Consider the following 19,798-nt stretch of genomic DNA (forward strand, 5'->3'; position numbering starts at 1 on the left):
TATCTTACTTTGCATAGATAAAAATGTTACAATTGCTCATGAAATTAAATAACATTATTTTCAATCTGTTGACATTGATTGGCTTAATGACTTAAATAATTTAAAGGATAAAATGAAAATATGACAGAACTAAAATAAATTCCAAGCAGTGTTTTTTTTGTTTTGTTTTGTTTTGAGACAGAGTCTCACTTTGCTGCCCAGGCTAGAGTGAGTGCCATGGCGTCCTAGCTCACAACAACCTCAATCTCCTGGGCTCAAGCGATCCTACTGCCTCAGCCTCCTGAGTAGCTGGGCCTACAGGCATGTACCACCATGCCCGGCTAATTTTTTATGTATATATATTTTAGTTGGTCAATTAATTTCTTTCTATTTTTAGTAGAGATGGGGTCTCACTCTTGCTCAGGCTGGTTTCAAACTCCTGCCCTCAAGCGATCCACCTGTCTTGGCCTCCCAGAGTGCTAGGATTACAGGCATGAGTCACCTGGCCGGGCCCAAGCAGTGGTTTTGATAGCCAGGTATTTTCAACTTCAGGTGTTTAGATGAACATTTTTGTACATGATAAAATAGGGAACAGAGTGATAATTATAGTTGGATAACTGGTGTTATATTTGTTAAATTATTTGGCTGTCATAAATATTATGAGTTTTCACTTCAAAGCTAACCAAAACCTAAATTCTTTTTTTCTGCAGGCAATAATATTACTATCCATCAGTAACTGTGACACCATCAAAATCATCAATATGCCTTCCTATAAACCAGCTATACAAAGCACAGCATTATGTCATCCACTAATGTTTAACTGGAGAGAACATCTGGTAAGATTGTAGAAAGTTTGAATGAAAAATTTGGTAATATATTATTTGTCACAATAGTTTTCATGTGCATATTTCAACTTGAACTAATAAACTATTATGTCTTCATACATTTTATGGATGTTCTTTACTGAAGAAAGAACATGAATTCGGGAACTCATTTATTCAAAACATTGTTATGGATCTACTGTCTGCCAAAACATTGTTCTAGTGGCTGAGGATACACAGATGATTAAGTCATTTCTTTAAAAAAAGGAAAACTAGCCATCATGAAGTTTACACTTGAGCTAATGATCAAATTCATAATAATAGTAATATTAGGTAATTCCTATAGAGGTAAGATGTAAGAACACTGTAATGTCATCAAAATGCAAAAAGGGCCCAGAAATTTAAGGGTAAGGTATTGAGAAAAGGGAGATTTTAGAAAGAAGAAATTATCTGGGCTGAATCTCAATAAACAAGTAGCAGTACCAGGGCTGGTCATGAGAATGTAAGGGGTAGGGGTGAGAAAGCATATTTTAAGAAAAATGAAAAATAATTTAGGAGGCATAGTTTTATCAATATGCTATGTTCAAGGAATTTTTAATTATTTTATGGCCCTTCCAGTGCGGACCTGCTAGACTAATTCTAAAAATGCTGTAACATTTATTCAGGGAATTTCAAATCACTTCTTCTGGCTGCAATGAGACATGTGAAGCACATAGTGGCAGAAGCATTACTCGAGGTGATACAGGCTAAATCATATAAATTATAAAGGGTTTCCATATTAAGACAAGGAGTTACGAGGAGTCACTGAAGGATTTTCAGTAAAGCTGAGATGGTATTGGATATTTGCTTTAAATTATTAGTGTGACAAATGTGTGGGGGGAGAATTGGGGAAATCTAGGTGTGAGGCGGCGGCCCAGTGGGGATGATATTATGGTAACTCAAGTGAGAAATGATAAATATTTCAATGGAGGGATCAATGCATTGAGGAAATAGACTCTACATAGTTTGAACATTAATCACATGTGGTGGTATTTGGTAAGATTCAGAACTGGAAGACGAGATGGATGATACTAATGCTATGAAATATGATAGGAGGATTATATTTGGATCACTGAGGTGTGGAGATTAAATATAGTATTTAAAGACACATTTTATGATATAAATTCCACTTACATGAGATTTTTTTTTCTTTTTTTACTTTAGAAATGAGGTCTTGGTCTAAAACTCCTAGGCTTAAGTGATCCTCCTGCTTCAGCATCCTGAGTAGATAGGACCACAGACATATGTCACCACAGCAGCTATCACCTGTGATTTTTTTTTACAGTAAATCATACTATACTCGACATTACTTTATCTCCTCATGAAACCACTGGGTTCTAAATTAGAGATGTTTTGCCTTTGCTACATAAAGGAATTAGCGATTAAAAGGGAAATTAGCCACCATATATTCCTTTGTCTTATTTTACAGATAATTAAATTAAGGCTCAGAAAGAGGAAAATATATCTGGTTTCCGTAACTCCTAGGTGTAAGAATAAAATCTGCTACCAAATTATCAAGTAATCCACAACAATTAGAGATCAGCAGAGCCTATGGTTTATGCCTGATTCTTCACCCCTCTTCTAGCACTTTGAACACAAAATTACTCATGCAGTCTTTTCTAGGTATGACTTCAGTTTCTGAGCCAATCTTGAAAAAAGCTGGCAACATAAAACCAAACCAAATAAAATAAAATATTATTATGGGAGTTCCCATTTCAAAATGTGTCAATGGGCAGGAGGCAAAAATTTTAATTGAGCCTAAAAGCACTTACTAGGATTTGCTTTCCTTGTGACCAGCAATGCTGCCTCTTTGGGAATGATTCTTGCTTCTCTGGATTTCAGCCACAGAGAGTTGCTTGCAGAGTGTTGAAGATCCAGGCTGCAAGCTTCAGTAGTTGGGAGTTCAAGTCCCCAGGGGTGATCTTGGGTGAAATATTTAATTTCTCTAAATCTCAGTATCCTTTTCCATAGAAAAAGAATAATCAAGATACATACCTCTCAGGAAGTGCAATTGAGACAATATATGTGAAGTGGCGTTAGCTTTGGAAAGGAGGAGCTCTCCATTCTCTCACTTTAATACTTGTCAATCATTTAATAAATTTTCATAGTATTTCTTGTTGTTAATAAATCCCCAAGTTTGAGTTAATCTCTCTGTCTGTGATGCCCCTACACTCTACTCCTCATGTCCCTGTCATGGTGCCTATAGGACATCACTGCAGATCTTAGTTGGTGGTGGTTTCAGACCTGGAGTCTAGTAGCTGAGCTTCAAAGCTGAATTCCCATTATTCTGTGTCCCAAAAGTTATACCAAAGCCCCTCTTTTGTTCCAGTTCTACTCCGAGATAATCTTCTCCTTTAATACCTCACTTTCTAGTTTCTTCGAAGCCTGATGTTTGGATCTTTATCTGCTTGTCCAGGTTAATAAACATTATCTGTATCTGCCAACATTGAGGTCATTCTAGTTCCCGGTTAGTCCAGGCACAGGAAGGTACAATATCATCATCATCACAACTAAACCCCCTCCTGTGATCACTACCCAGGTGATCTGTGCTTCCTTCATCAGGATTTTTTGAACTATGCATACTTTTATACATATATACATATATATATATATATATATATATATATACACATATATATATATATATATATTCTGTGAACAGTACTTTGCACCCCAAGTTCCCATTGCCTGTGTTGCCACAGGGTCTTCTGAGCACCTGAGAGATTCTTGTCTTCTGATAGCAATGTCAGAGGCATAGGCTTTGGAACCAGACAGATCTAGGTTAAAATCCCTAGTTAGTTCATGTAACAGGACATTGATTGGAAATTTCTCTTGGTTAAAATACTAAATCACTTTGAGCCCTACTTTCCTCATATCTAAAATAGGCAAAAAATTATGTTACTTCATAAAATCACCAAGGTGTGAAGTCCCACGTATCACTTATATATTTATCTCTATCTGTGCTGCTCCAATTCTGATTCAGCCCCCCTCATTGTCATGCTGGACGTCCATGATGGAGCCTTAACGGGTCTCTCTGGTTCTGGTCTTCACCCTTAAATTCATCCCCTGCACAACAGCCAGAGCACGTTAACAGTGTTGGCGAGGTTGCTCTACGTGCGCCTTTACAGCCTCTGTTGTCTTTCTGTTGCACATGCACTCGCCAGGCCAAGGCTTCCTCCTCTCTCCTCTACTCCAGCCTTGCCTCTAAGACTCCCCACATTGCTCCACCATGTTTGAGACACAGAGGTTTTCTTCCTGGTCCTTAAATGTTTCATAAAATGAGAGCCCAGACACAACGGTTCTCGCTGCTTCCTCCAGCAGGAACGTGGCCCACCGCGTTTTGGGGACACTGGTTTATTGTGTCCCCGTCTGTTGCAGATGTGCCCAGCCTTCACTGCCCATCTTTCTACCATCTCCTCACTCTATTCTCTGCAAATGACTTCACTTTCTGAGTGAGCCAATTTTCTGAAATGTGTGCTCGATTTACTTTCTTATATGTTCATCATCTATTTATTTTTTTCCTTCATGTGAAAAGGGGCTTTATCTGGCCTGTTCAAGGATAACAGAGCTGTTAAGAACATAGACTCTAGGGTCAGTCTTCCCAGGACTGAGTTTTGACTTCTCTTCTTAACATGTGTGTGGCCATGGGTATTTTCTTTCTGCTATTTTTCTTCTCTAAAAAAAAAAAAATCAATTAATTATAAAGTGCTTAATTTAGAACAGTGCCTACCACACAGTAAATTCTCCATAAATTGTATTATTAGAGTTGTTACTATCATCCCACTCACCTATAAGAGTGGTAGGTACACAAAAAGTACTCAACAACTATCTATTAACCATTAAATTGGAACTAATTGATCGACACTTGTGTGCACATATGGAAATAACCTTCATGGGAAATCAAGCAGGTGGCGGGAGAGGGATAGGTAAATTCACACCTAACAGGTACAATGCACATTCTGTGGAGGATGGGCACACTTATAACTTTGACTCAAACAGTACAAAAGCAATTTATGTAGCCAAAATGTTTGTACCCCTTTTTATTTTATTCTAAAATAAAAATAAATAAAACTAAAATAATAAAATAATAACAAATATCGATTAGCATAGTTCTTGGACCACAATCACTGTTGAGCAAATGGAGTTTGCTCATGTTACTGTCAATAAAAGCAATATTTATAATAATCATCATCATAATATAATAAGAGTATTATTCATCACTACCAACAAGAGCAACATTAACAATTCTGAGTGTCAGGATGTTGAAAAGATGCACAGAAACTGTGAAGCTGTCCTATCTCTTGTTTTGTTTTTCTTATTTTCTTTTTCTTCATACAAAGATATTCCGTGCCTACAAGATATTTTCTAGAAAATGGAAATACAGAGGTTAAGAAAATAAAATTTTTGTCCACAAAGATCACACTCCAGTGCAGATACAGATATTTAAAACATTTCCCTTTTCTTACAGAGATATGGATAAAGTGTTTTGGAATCTTAAAAGAAGTGATTCCCAATTTTTCCTAAGGGGGGCAGAATGTCGTCACAGAGTAGGCATTAAATGAATTGCAGTTGGAATAAAAGTTAGAAATTTTTCAAGAAAAGAGAACAGGAAGGTTATTCCAGGATGATAGAAGAAATTGTGATAACTTAAAAAATCCAGGGAAACGTGAGATATTGGGAGGGCCTGCAACAGTGCACAAGGGATAGGAAACAGGCAAGGGGATTCAATTGCCTGTTGAGGTCAGACTGGCAACTGAAACAGTTTTAGGATGGAGCTAAACAACAAAAGTCAATGGGGCAATATTATAGTAAGATGTTTAACATATGAAATTCAGAAAATAATATCTGGATCGACTTAATCTAATTTTGTTCAATTAATAATTATAAATAATGAATTGTAATTAATTAAACAAGAATAGTGTATTTGTTTTGGACAAAGGGAAAGAGAAGTAAGACTTTCACTTTGGAAACTTTTATGATTTTTATTACTGGCACTGGCTGAGGCTGTATCCCTGAGGTAGATAGAAAGGAAATAGATTTCAAGGGATTTAGAACATAGGGTCAAAGAAATTTAGCAGCCTTGGTGATGTGCATACTGAGAGAGGAAGAAACCCAAAAATGCACTGATGTGTCTATTTTGGAAGATATTTTTCTTATGCTAGTCATTTATACAGGGAACACACAATTATAAATAGCTCAGTAGTATACAAGTCTGAATTTGGAAATGTTACTTTTGATTTGTGGCGAATTGATCTGTAAATCTTCGATTTGTTAGTAATTTATTAACTATTTTCTATGTGAATATGTTTGTTCAAGGGTTTATATGTGGAGTAATTATATCAATTTGGTAAGGAGAGTCTTAGTTTTTGAGTTGTCATCTTAACATAATTATTCCCCTTTTCCTCACAAAAGTATCCTGGTTTGGATCAGAAATTATATGGTAACTCAAGTTATAAGGAAATGCAAAACTAAAGAATTGAAAACTCTGTGCCTCAAAAGGAATTTATAATGTCATGTAGGAGTTAGATATATTTGAATAAAATATTTTTTAAAAAGTGTTATCAGAATGGGAGGAATAAAAAATGTCAATATTCCAAAGTCTAGAGTCACTTTCAATTCCTATCCTGGCTTCATGGGCACTGTCACTTTGATGTTGAGCCAGCAGGTGACACTTTCTACAGGGGCTTCTGATTAAATGTCATTCCATGAAGATGGCCTCAAGTAAGGGTGTAGACACTCTGAGAATTCTCACAGAAACAGGGAGAGGTAGATATAATTATGTCCACTTAGGAAGCCGGAATCCAAGAAGCTGAAAAATCAAGTAATTTGTCACACGGAAGCAGAGTATGAATGCCTCAAGCCTGATATCAAAGACTGCTTTCTTTCCACTTTTCTCCTACTTTAGAGGACTACGCCCTTGTCTGGGGAAGCTGTGTGGAGAGATGCATGATTCCAGGCCTTTCTAGTGAAGACCCCCCTATCACGCCAGTGCCGGAGAAGAAAGGAGGCCATCAGGACAGGTGATTGCTATTGAGCAAACATGAGTGAAATCTACTCAAAGTTGATTCAGCTAAGGTGAAATAATATTCAAAGTGATCCAGGAGGATTTTATAATCAACAGTGTTAAAAGTAGCATTAAGATCAAGCAAAATTAAAATACTCGAACTGTCAGATGCTGACTGTGTTAATAAATCACTAAAAAGAAAATCTCAGGCAAGGGCTGCCTCTGCTGTGAAGTGATGAAAAGCTGGGTTCAAAATTTTCAGGGCGATTATGTCTTTGCCTTGAAGAGAACTTTATGGCTGGCTGGGAATGTTCTGGCACCGATCAAATGGACATACATAGCACAGCCATCCATTTGCCACGTCGTAATTGCACTCTTGCAGAGAGTGAAGAGGGAAATACATTTGGTGAACCACCATTTACTGGTGTGGCTCAAACAAGCAAAGTAACAAATGGCTAAGACAGAAGGTCTGGCCTCAAGGTGCTTATGGCCAAGTGTACTCTGAACTTTGGTATTAAACTTAGATAATAATATAATGTTCATTATTAAAAGTGTTAGCATGTTTGAGAAAATCAAGCCAGATTTGGATTTGGCCTCTGTTCTTAAGGCCATTGTGCTCTCTTTGATTTTAAAAGTTGCTCTAAATTTCTTTAACAATAAGCATCTTAGCAGCTTCACTTTTCCTGGGCTTGATTCACAGGATGAAATCATACCTTGCACCTTAGTCTGATGCTATAATGAGATGGGTCTCTTGAGTTGGTAGGGAGAGAGTTTATTTTGCATTTTGGAGGAATGTAAATAATCTGTGGCCAGGGGGATGACTGTGGCCATTTAAAAATACAATCTCAAAATTATTTGACAATCTTCTCTAAATACATGAGAGAATAGTAATAGTTCTCCTCTCCTTGAATCTGGGCACTGTGGCTGATTTACCAATAGAATACAGTAGAAGTGATGTTGTTCTATTTTTCAGGCCCAGGCCTCTGAGAATGCTCACTCTAAGAGTCCAGCCTCCATGTTGTGAAGAAGCCCAACTAACCTACACAGAGAGAATATATGGAGAGGCCAAAAATAGGAGTTCTGGCCAACAGCCCTTGCTGACAACTAAGTTGATGACCAGAATCAACCACCAAACATGTGAGTGGGAATATCTTGAGATAGCTCAAATCCCCAGCTTTTGAATTTTCCCATATTAAGTTCTAGACATTGTGAGCAGACACAAGTCATATTTGCCATGCCTTGTCTGAATTTCTGACCCAGAGAAAGTATGAGGCAGATGCACCTGGCATACAAATGACATTAAATTTAAATGGTCTAAACACACCAATTAAAGACAGAGAATGTCACAGTAGATTAAAACATATGATCTAATAACATGTTGTATCTAAGAAATTCGATTCAAATATTGGCAGGCTGAAAGTTAGAAGACAGGGAAAGATATATCATGAAAACATTACATGCAGGAAGGAAGGAGAAGCTATATTCATATCAAGTGAACTTGATATCAGAGCAAAAACATCACCAGAGACCAAGAGGATAGTATATAATAATAAAAAGAGCCAAAAAACAAAGGGGCATAGAAATATCAGGGGTGCACAAAAGCACATCTACAAAATATATGAAGTAAAAGTGGATAAACCCGAAAGGAGAAATAGATAAATCCGTATTTTCGTTGGAGATTTCAATACCCTTCTATGAACTAAAAGTTGACAAGAATGTAGAACTCATAAATGTTATCAACCAGAAAGATCTATATGACATTTATATAATTTTATAAAGAAAGAGAAATTACATTTTTTTTTGAGACAGAGTCTCACTCTGTTGTCCGGGCTAGAGTGCCAGGGTTTCAGCCTACCTCACAGCAACCTCAAAATCTTGGGCTCAAGCAATCCTTCTGCCTCAGTCTCCCAAGAAGCTGGAACTACAGGCATGTGCCACCATACCCAGTGAATTTTTCTATATATTTTTAGTTGGCCAATTAATTTCTTTCTATTTTTAGTAGAGATGGAGTCTCACTCTTGCTCAGGGTGGTCTCAAACTCCTGAGCTCTAATGGCCAGCCTGCCTTGGCTTTCTGGTATACTAGGATTACAGGTGTGAGCCACTGCACCTGGCCAAAATTACATTCTTTTCAGTACATTTGGGACATATATCTGGATAGACCATATTCTGTGACATAAGGCAAACCTTGACAAATCTAAAAAAAAAAAAAAATTAAATAGTCTCTAATCATATTAGAATCAAGCTAGAAATCAAACACAAAAAGATAAGATGAAAACTCTAAACAGATGGAGACTGAATAACATACTTCTAAATATTTATTGGGTTGAAGAGAAAGTCTCAAGAGAATTTTTTAAATGATCTGAATAAAAATAAAAACACAAAAATTTGAAAATTTATATAAAATGGTCTAAGTTATTGAAAAACAGAAACTACCATAACTCCATATGAAATAGACAACATGAAGACTTATAAAGTGTCTTAGTATGTTCTTGTTGCTATAACAGAATATCTGAAACTAGGTAATTTATAAAAAATAGAAATTTATTTCCCACAGTTCTGGAGGCTGGGAAGTTTGAGATCAAAATACCTTCAGGTTGTTGTGTTGTGAAGGTCTAGTCTCTACTTCAAAGATGGTGCCTTGTTGCTCATGAGAGGATAAACACTGTGTCCTCGCATGGCAAAAGGCAGAAAGACAAAAGGGCCTTTAGCTATTTCCCTCCAATATGTTTATAATATCACTAATCCCATCTATGAGGGAGGAGCTCTTATGGCCTACTCATCTCGCAAAGGCCTCACCTTTTAATAATATAGCATTAGACATTAAGTTTCAACATGAACTTTGGAAGGTTTAAAAATATTCAAAGAAGTGTTCAAATGGTGGCAGTATACACCAAGGATTGTGGGGGGAGGCATATCTTAGGGATGTGGTGAGCATTGTGGAGGGGAAGGGAATACCTCTAACCCTTCTTAGGGAGAGGCAAAGATATACAATGTAACAAAAATATCAAAAAAAAAAAAGTTTTATCTGGTGGTGGGCAGGTGGGAGGGGGGAGAAAGGGAAGGGTGTGTACTTACATATTACATAATGGGTGTGGTGCGCACCACCTGGGAGTTGGACACACTTGAAGCTCTGGCATAGCACGGGGGCAATATGTGTAACCCTAACAATATTTGTACCCCCATAATATGATGAAATTAAAGGAGGAAAAAATATTCAAAGAATAGCATGAAAGAAATCAAATTGTATTTGCAAAATTCCCCAAAAAGAAACTTTCAGGCCCACAGGGCTTCTTCTTGAGATCCTTGCCTTAATCTACAAAGACTCACATTCCAAATATAATCATATTGTGAGGTTCCATGTGGGCACAAAGTTTGGAGGCCATTGTTAAACCCACCACAGAATCTATTGATTGTTTTTTTTTTCCACTTAGTTTGAGATATTTCTGGATTTCACTATGATGAATGATTTTCAGTTGTAACCTGGACATTGTTGGCATTATGTTAGTTATTAGACTCTGGATCTTTCATAATCATTCTGCTTTACCTGCTTTATGTTGAAATGCTCAGTAAGGGAAAGGGCACTGGTATTTGGCTTTAATACTGCCTAGTGAGTGTGGAAGTTCAGGCTCCCCACATAGCCTCTGCTGATACCACAAAAGCGGGCTTATTACTTCTTCTGGGGGTAAAAATTCCAGCTTTTATTTAGCTTTCTCTGAAACCACTCCAGTGGGAGTTTGGAGGCATCTCATTACATTCTGATGGGAGTGAATATCTGGGCTTCCACTTGGCCTTTGCTGGTGTGGGTGGGGCTGCCAACGATTCTGTGATCTTTGGCAGGAATTCAACAGTTATTGTCTAAAATTTTCTGTCTGAAATGCTGCAGGTTTCCTACTCCTTTGGGTAGAGAGATCAGGCTTTTGTCCTGGCTTTGTCCACACACATTGGCCTTTCTCAGTTGCTGTCGTCTTTAGCCTTAAGTTTGTGATACGTGAGGCAAAACGAAAACCCACAGACCTCATCACTGCTGTTCCTCAGCTCCAGAGCTTTCTACCTTATCTGCCCTTTACTCTTCTCTTTCCAGAAAAAAAAAATACACACACACACACACACACACACACACACACACATATAATACCCAGAGGTTTTAGTTATATTCAGTGGGAGAAATAGGGAATAAATATATGTGCCTCCCATCTTCCTGGGTATGGAAGTGTCTCAAGGTGCATATTTTAAAAATACAGATTCCTAGTCTCCGTCCCAGAAACTTTTGATTTAGTAATCTGGGCAGCGCTCAGGGATCTGCACTTTAAATAGTCTCCATCAGGATATCCAGTCACATCTAAGTTTGATCATTGACCTTTGATTCTAGATATTTTAAGGAGTTCTTTGCTTCTTGCAATTTATGGATAAAAGCTTACCTTATCTGCCAGGTAGCTCAGCGTGTGTGCACACAACGTGCGCACACACACACACACACAAAAAAAAAAAATAGGCAAAATAAGTTCTCACTCCTCAACGCGGCAGAAGGCAGAAAGACAGAAGGGCCTAGCTACTTTGCTTCAACCCTTTTACAAGGTCACTAATCCCATCAACACCAAGCATAATCTTCAGCATCATTTCACATACATTTGTTTGATTTCTCTAATGACTTTATATCTTTTCCAAAGAAAAGGCTGCATATCATGTTAATCCTATATTTATCTTTCCCTGTTCTCTTTATTTTAATTTATTGTATACATAGTAGGTGCTTAAAAAATATTTGTTTAATTAATAACCTCAAAAAACTCTCATCTTCACACTACCATGTATTTTTCACAAGTGCAATTCATAATAATACAGCACCTGCCTAAAAGCCATCACAGAAGCCTTGCCAACTAAAAATAGCCAGAGGGAAAGTAAAATGTTGCCAAAATAGCAATAGACATTAAAATTAATGCTAACCATTAGCATCTTAGAGAAATCGAGTTTGACTTTGAAGCTTAGGGATTCTTAACCAGACCTCAGATCATGTCGTAGCCTAGGTTTTCCCACTGTAGTCCTCAGAGTCTACCTTGATCATGGAAAAGAACTGTACCATTTCCCCTACTTTTCCCGAGAATGTCACCATCATTCCATATGCAGGAGTTCAAATACTAGCAGAGTCTGGGAAGGCAGAAAGAACATCACCATGATGATGCAGTGTACACATGAAGTATATTGCATTCTTGTAACAGTGTATTTATAAAACACAGTAATTTTTAGAGATAGATGGCCAGTGTTTAATTCTTTATTTCACTATCTCCTATCTTTGAGACTAAGACAAGTTATTTGCCCCTCTGAGACTCCATATCTTTATTATAATAACCTAATAATAATTGTCTCTACCTCACATAGTTGTTGTGAGCATTGGATTCATGTAAGGATATTAATACATGATCAATATTCAATAAATGTAACATGTTATTTCCACAAATTCCATGCATTAATCTGGAGTGCTTTAAAACCTAAAACTAAATACCACCTCAGGCATGTGTAGCAAAAGAAGCAAGCTATTGGTTTATCTAATTATAAAGTCAAGAGATAAGGGTAATTTCCAATGGACATGCCTTCAGGTGCCTAGACAGTTTGTCTTTCTCTACCTCTTAGCTGTTTCTCTATGTGGAGCCAAAGATGGTTCATGTAATCTCAAGGATTATCTGGCATGTGCTCTCTTACGGGAGAAGCACTCGCATTAAATACACTAATCCCTGCAAAAGGTTTGCAATATATCTGCATTAATTCCTGGAGCTTGGCCCCAGGGTACAAAGTGATGGGGTTCTCTCCTTGGATAATTCATATTATATTCCTGCCCACTCATATGGAGGGAAAGGGGGCACCGTGTTTTATAACTTTTCATGGTGAAGTCTGACAATTCCAAGAGGATACAAGCAATAGAAGAGGGAGAGTAGCTCCTGAAGAAATTGAATTAAGAGATGTTGGTAAACAATTATAAGCATCCATTATCATCCATCTATAAGTCCCCTAGCATAAACACATAACCCTTTCTCCAATTATATAATTTCTTACATGTCCACCCAATATAACACAATCATCTCAAGTTAAAGCTAAAACACAGTTGATCTACCCTCATAGCAGACAATCTAAAGTCAGCACTTTAATCAAAGTTCAGGCTCTCTGGGGCATGTGTATTGGATGACTCCACAGTGTCACATACATAATGGCAGAAGAAAATCAGCAAAAATTTCATGTTTGACAGGTAAAGGAGAGGAGCCTGTGTACCACTGCTCAGTCTGGGATTCAGGTGGCGTTGATGGGATGTGTTCTTGGATCAGCCCATATATCTTGCCTCCCAGTTCTGCTCTCTAGGAAAATCTTTGTCTATTTTCCTGAACAGCCTTATTTGAGGGTCCCATTGAGGAGGACTTCCCTATTGAAAAGAACACCAGGAAGTATCTCTCTTCCCTTTTGAAGATTGTGCTACTTTACAACCTATTTTTACTCTATGTTTGGAATTTAGGGGGTACCTGCTGTATAATAAAAAATATACATATTTTGGTTCTTTGTTTTTAGTTCTTGACATAGAACTCTTAAATCCCTTATATTAATAATTTCCTTGTCCCTTCTAACCCTAAGTTCCACAATCTACCAGCTAAGCTGCCATCATAAATGTCCTCTCAGATTCTACTTTTCTCCTTCCTAATATCTTCTTTTTCTTCCTCCTGATATCTCATTTGCACCTAATACTTCATGGCCTTTACTCTTTCCTTTCACCCTGAATGTTGAATTTACTTGTGCTGGCAATACTAAATGTATATACATTCAATTAAAAAAAATAATAATAATTTCCCGAGTGATAAGTGTGATCAGAGCATCTTTTGTTATAAATTTTTACAAGGCTCCTAAAATACTTGGAGTTTCCCTAGATGATGAAAGTGTGTTATTTACAATAAGCCCTTTGATCACCCCCAAGTTTTCAGTAATGTGGTGACTAAGGGGGGGACCCCAAATAGTCCCCAGATAGGGCCAGTCACCAGAAAGAACAAGTGATTAGACTGCAGGGGTCCTCAAACTACAGCCTGCAGGCCACATGCAGCCCGCCAAGGACATTTATCCGGCTTGTTTTTGCCGTCGCTGCCTGTCCTGCTTAGCAGCCAACTCCTCCCGGGCCCACAGTATGCATGTGTGGAATGTGCGTTGCACTCTCCAATGGCCCTCCAACGGTCTGAGGGACAGACCTCAGACAACTGGCTCCCTGTTTAAAAAGTTTGAGAACTCCTGGATTAGAGTATAAGAGGGTTGGAACTTTCAGCCCCCTCAGCCAACCTCCAGGAAAGGTGGGGGAAAAGCACTGGAGATTAAGCTCTATGAAACCTCTTGGACAATGAGTGGAGCTTCCGAATTGGTGAACATATCTATTTGCCAAGAGGACCACGCAGCCCAACTTCCCAGGGTCAGAAGCACCTGCTAGGGACTCTCCCATACCTTGCCTTGCGTACCTCTTCACCTTGATTGTTCATCTGTATCCTCTATGTCTTTTATAATAAATTGGTAAATGTGTTTCCCTGAGTTCTGTGAGCTGTCCTAGCAAATTAATCAAACCCAGCAGGGGGCAGTAGGAACCCTGGTTTGTAGCTGGTCAGTCACAAGTATAGAAGACAACTTACTCCTTGCATCTGATCTGAAGCGAGTGTAGTGTTGCCCTGAGCCTATGGGTTCTAACACTATCTTGAGGTAGATAGTGTCAGAGTTGAATTAAATTATAGGATATCTATTTGGTGACTGCTTAAGAATTGCTTGGTTTGTTGGGGAGGGCGGGGGCAGAGGGAACACACCTTTGGCCATAGAAGTATTCGTGTTGAGTGTAAGAGTAAAAGGAGAAAACAGTTCATTTTTTTCCATCAGAACTCCAATACTAAAAAGGTATATGAGTTAAAATTTGTTGAAAATACATACCTTTTTTTTTTTTAACACAGATAAGTTCTAGTCCAGTTTCGTTTTGTCTAGACCATAGATTAGTAATGAAGTCAGAAGATCTTGCTGAAACATGGCCTTGAACCTAACCTCCAGAACTTCGGTTTCTCTCTCTTGGCAGTAAGATCCAGGCTTGGAAATAGTACAAGTTCAGTTCTGCTATCACATTCTGTTGGTCAAAGTAAATCATATGGCCAGCCCAGATTCGAAGAGTAGGAAAATAAACTGTACCTCTTAATGAGAACAACAAAATCACATTGAAAAGAGACTTAGATACAAGAAGGCAATAATTATGATCATTTTTGTAAATGATCTACCACAGTACCAAGCAGTGCCTGGCAGGTTATAGACATTCAATGAATGGTGACTAATTTAAGTTAAAGGTGAGGTTTTTTATCATACTTTATACTATGGCCAAGGAGTCATAATCCATTTATTTAATTATTCATTTATCCTAAAATATTTTAGAGGTGCAGCATTCCTTGGTGGTTCAAAACACTAACTCTGTAGTTAGCCTTTCTGGGTTTAAATTTTGCTCCTGTGATTTACTAGCTGAGTAACTAGAAGCAAGTTATAAAACCCCATCCTGCTCAGTTTCCTTTGCAAAGTGATAATTTTATCTACCTTATAGGTGTTTTATTAGAATTAAATGAGTAAATATTTATAAAAACTTGTTGCTTAACACAAAATAAGGACTTTCTATTTGTTATAAAATGCATACATGAATAAATATGAATTGAGTGCCTACTATATGCCAGAAACAGAGCTAGGTGCTAGAAAATTAAAAAAAATAATAAAGTAAGGAAATAGAGAAGAGTTTTCCCTTCCTAAATTCCTACTGAGAGCTAAAAGAAAACAGACAAATAAACAAATGGATGTTGTATTGTGGAATTAATGAAGTCCATAATGAGATTGGTGTAATGTAGGAAGGGAAGGTAGAATAATCACAAGATTTCTTTCTATAGCAGTTGGAGAGGGCTTTGGTTAGCTCATGATATTTAGTCTGAGAGTGAAGTATGAGAAGGGGCTGGTCAGGAAGGAAGTAGGAAGGGAAATTCTAGGTGGAAAGGATACTAACATAAAAGGCCATGAGCAGAGAGAAAACTTAACCATCAAAAGGGCAGCATGACTGAACAAGGTGATCTGACCATAGTCCTACAGTTGGGGGCAGCTAGATGCGTGGAAATTGAAGATGCACAGTGACCTTCTGGGATGCTTGGGCCCTATTACCAGCTCCGATGGAAGACTCCCATGCTATTTTTTAAGCCATCTCAACTCTCTGGCTTTCATTTTTCTTATCTGTCAAATGTAGATCCCTTTACCCCATTCAGGTGGTGTGAAAATTAAATATAAGGTCATCTCTCTGAAAAAAAAAAACTTTCATCTAGCAGGATCTTCACAACAAACACATCATCCCCTCCGAGTGTTTTGGGTGGTGACAGTTTATCTGGGGACAAGGATAGAACCTCCCTGAGAAGTACTGTCTTAGGAGGACGAGAGGAGAAGTTTGCAGAGCCTGGAGGGTAACGGCAGGGTTTGAGGTTTAGGAACTGCAGAGATCTGTGTCCATTTGTCTGCCATACCCCAGTAATGAGGAGGTTCAAGGATATCTGTGAAGACAGGGAGCACAGGCAAGGATGGTGCCCACCAGTGACTAAAGATCCCACCCCTTCCCCACTGTGGAGGTATGGCCTTGGTACCCCAAAAAGACGGGTAATCCACATAATATGACAGGTTGAATTAGACAATTCAGATTGGCTACTTCAAGTTAAATCTGACTTGGCCTCAGGTTTAACTTGATTTAAAACAAATAGAGCAACTGATTTTCTATGGATCCAAATATGATAAGACAAATTATTATCACTTCTTCAAAGAAAGCTAAGACATTTTTCTAGACCACAAATATTCTACACTTTAGGAGAAACACATACATACAGTTACCACCTAGGAAAGTAAAATAAAGTTTGCCAATGGGCAGGGAGGGTAGAAAGAGTTGAATGAGGAACCATCTAGTTGTGAATTTCTGGATAAGAAGACAGACAGAGCAGCCCTGAAATTATTTCCCTGGGGGAATTCCTGGGGCAGGGAACTCCCCTGAGTTCAGTCAAGGAGGCAAAATTGGAGAGATGAAGAATAGTTCAAAAATGCCAATTTAACCTGTAATAAAAATAAACATAAATACAGTAAATAGACAAATTATTCACCTCTTGCTAATCTCTCCATTTCCTACAGAATTCATCTGCTATTGTAAGGAGAGCAGGGAATGCCCTTACAGACCACTTGAACATGGTAAGTAACACTTCAGAACCTATTAGTCCTCCTGATTTGAAGAATAAAAACCTTGCAGACCCCATCAAATGTGAGAGTAAATGGGCTACCTTTAGCCACACTTGTTACAATCTATTACTAATTCTGTGGAGAGAGCAAGAATTAGCCTCCCTTTAATTGGCAGTTGCAAAGAAGTCTCCCCAGGAAACTTCCTTCTATGAGAAGATTTAAAATTCCATTAGTAGCAACGACAACATTATAGCCAAGAAAAGGCTAGAGTTGGTCTGATCTTTTGTTTAAAATATTCAGAGTAATTGATGAGAGCGCTAGAGAGAGCCAGAGCAAGGGAGCGAGGGAGAGAGAGAGAGGGAGAGAGAGAGAGGCTATTAGTTGAATGATTGATAATGGAACCTTTCTAATTACATCAGCCCTTTCCAGTGGAGACAGGTCATGAAACTTATAGATCCATAGCTATAAGTTTAAGAGTTTTTGACAAATAACTATAATTTAAAATACAATTATTAAAAGATAAGACAGATGTGAACAGCTTGTTTCTTTTTTTATGTAGGAGTCAGAGAGGGACAGAGGAAACTTTGCTGCCTTAATGGAACTAAGTGTTGCAACTGTAGTGACATGGCTTCAGGTTGGTGAGATTAGATTGCAAAGCACTAAACCAGTAAAAATGCAATTACCTTTAATTTCGTGAGCAGAGATGTGTTTATAGTCTTATTTTCCATCTTCTAGAGAAGACTTATTTAAAACATTTTATTTCTAGTTGCAAACAGCATTCATGCTCCTTATAGAAGCTTAACATAGAATATTAAGATCATTAATATGAAATGTCCTATTTTGAATCCAAGGTTTAGTCTATTATATCTCAAACAAGAAGCATTACAATTAATCAAAACATCCGTCTAAGCTATTGACAGTTTTGCCATCTTAAGAGTAGTTAGTTTATGCCAGCAGTGAGGAAGCCTGAAGAAGCAAGTCGTGATGAAATCACAAAAGGCGTTTTCTACAGCTTGTTGACAATTGAATATTTTTCCTTACAAGAAGTGGTCTGAAGCCTGGAAGAAGTAGTAGTCAGCTGATGCCAGGTCTGGTGAATATGGTGGATGACAGAGAGTTTCCAAGTCCAGCTACTGTAGTTTGAGCAGTGTTGTTTGTGCACTATGTGGTCGACCTTTGTCTTGCAAGAGAATTGGTCTGTCTCTATTGACCAATCTTGGCTGCTTCATCACCAGGATCCTCATCATTTTGTCCAATTGGTTGCAATAGACATCCACTATAATAGATTGACCAGGTTTCATGAAGCTGTAGTAGGTAATACCAGAGCTGGATCATCAAACAGACACCATTAGCTTTCTTTGATGAATATTTGGTTTGGACTGTGTTACAGCACTTTATCCAACCATTGTGCCAAACACTTGCAATTGTCAAAATGAATCCATTTTTCATCACATATAATGTTACAGCAATGTGTACAGCTAGCGTTATAGCTCTTGTTACAGCTCTTATTCATTTGACCAGGGAAAGAACCAAGTGGCACGCGAAGAGTCGGAGAACAGCCTTTATTCTTCTACAGCAGGCTCAGTACACCTAGTGTTACAGCTCTCTTCCTGTCTTCCCATCTTCTGACCCTTCCATCCCTTCTACTCTGTTCTCCTCCTGCTTTTATACCCTTGGTAGGGCTCAAAAAGCGTCCAATCAACTACAGGCTTTAACATCCAATCAACATCAAGCTTTAACATCCAATCAAAAACAGTGGGATTCAAAAATTACCCAATCAGTATTACGCAAGTAGCATGGCCAGAAACAGGCAGCGGCAGGCGGGCCTGGGGGCCTGGGCAGCTCTCGGAGGGTGGGGGTGGTGGTGTCTGGCTCCAGCAGTGCACGCTCCAACGATGGGAGGCGGCAAGTGGCTGCATCCCGGCACCCGACATTTTCCGTATCAATAACAATACTGTGTAGAAATGGTTTGCCTTTATATTGTGACAGCAAGGAAATGCAAGCTTCCAGATGATTTCTGTGCTGATGCTCGCTTAATTCATATGGAACCCATGTGCCCAGTTTCTTTACCTTGCTGTTTTGTTTCAAATAGTCCAATATTATTGGAATAGTACTGTCAAACCTTGCTGCTAATTCACACGTACGTTGAGATGGATTCACTTCCACTACAGCCTTTGGCCCATCATTGTCCACCTTGGTCTCAGGTCACCTATGTGGCTCATTTTCAAGATTACGATCACCAGAAGTTTGAAACTTCTCAAACCACGAATGTACTGTGTGTTCATTAGCCACATCCTTCCCAAATACTTCATTGGTCTTTTGAGCTGTCTGCATAGCATTGGTTCCACGACAGAACTCATATTCAAAAATAACATGAATTTTTACTTATTCATAGCTTCATAAAAATTGCTTTAAAAAAGCTTCAAAAAATAATCACAAGCCAAACCATGTGTTTGAAAGACTGAGGATATACCTGCACAATAAAAATAAAGTAAGAAGTGTCAAAGTGAAATGTCAGAGATATCAACTGTCAAACTTAGTACTTCAGGAAATCAGACATTTCATACTTAATAACCTAATAATAAAATAAAATCTCTTCCACAATTAGCTGTCATGGTGAACTTCTGCCAGAGTTTTTCCCCCTGATGAATAGTTATAAATAGATGGAATTTGTATAATACATGTAATAATCTAATTTTGTTGTTATGTGGCATTAAAACACATTT

General features: G+C 38.1%; 1 pseudogene; it reads right to left on the reverse strand.

Annotated features, from left to right (window-relative positions):
* Positions 1–1,404: 1,404 nt before the first annotated feature.
* Positions 1,405–1,459, reverse strand: LOC142872067 (uncharacterized; annotated as a pseudogene).
* Between the last annotated feature and the right edge of the window lie 18,339 nt (positions 1,460–19,798).

Source organism: Microcebus murinus, chromosome 7 (assembly GCF_040939455.1).
Source record: "Microcebus murinus isolate Inina chromosome 7, M.murinus_Inina_mat1.0, whole genome shotgun sequence".
Taxonomy (NCBI): domain Eukaryota; kingdom Metazoa; phylum Chordata; class Mammalia; order Primates; family Cheirogaleidae; genus Microcebus; species Microcebus murinus.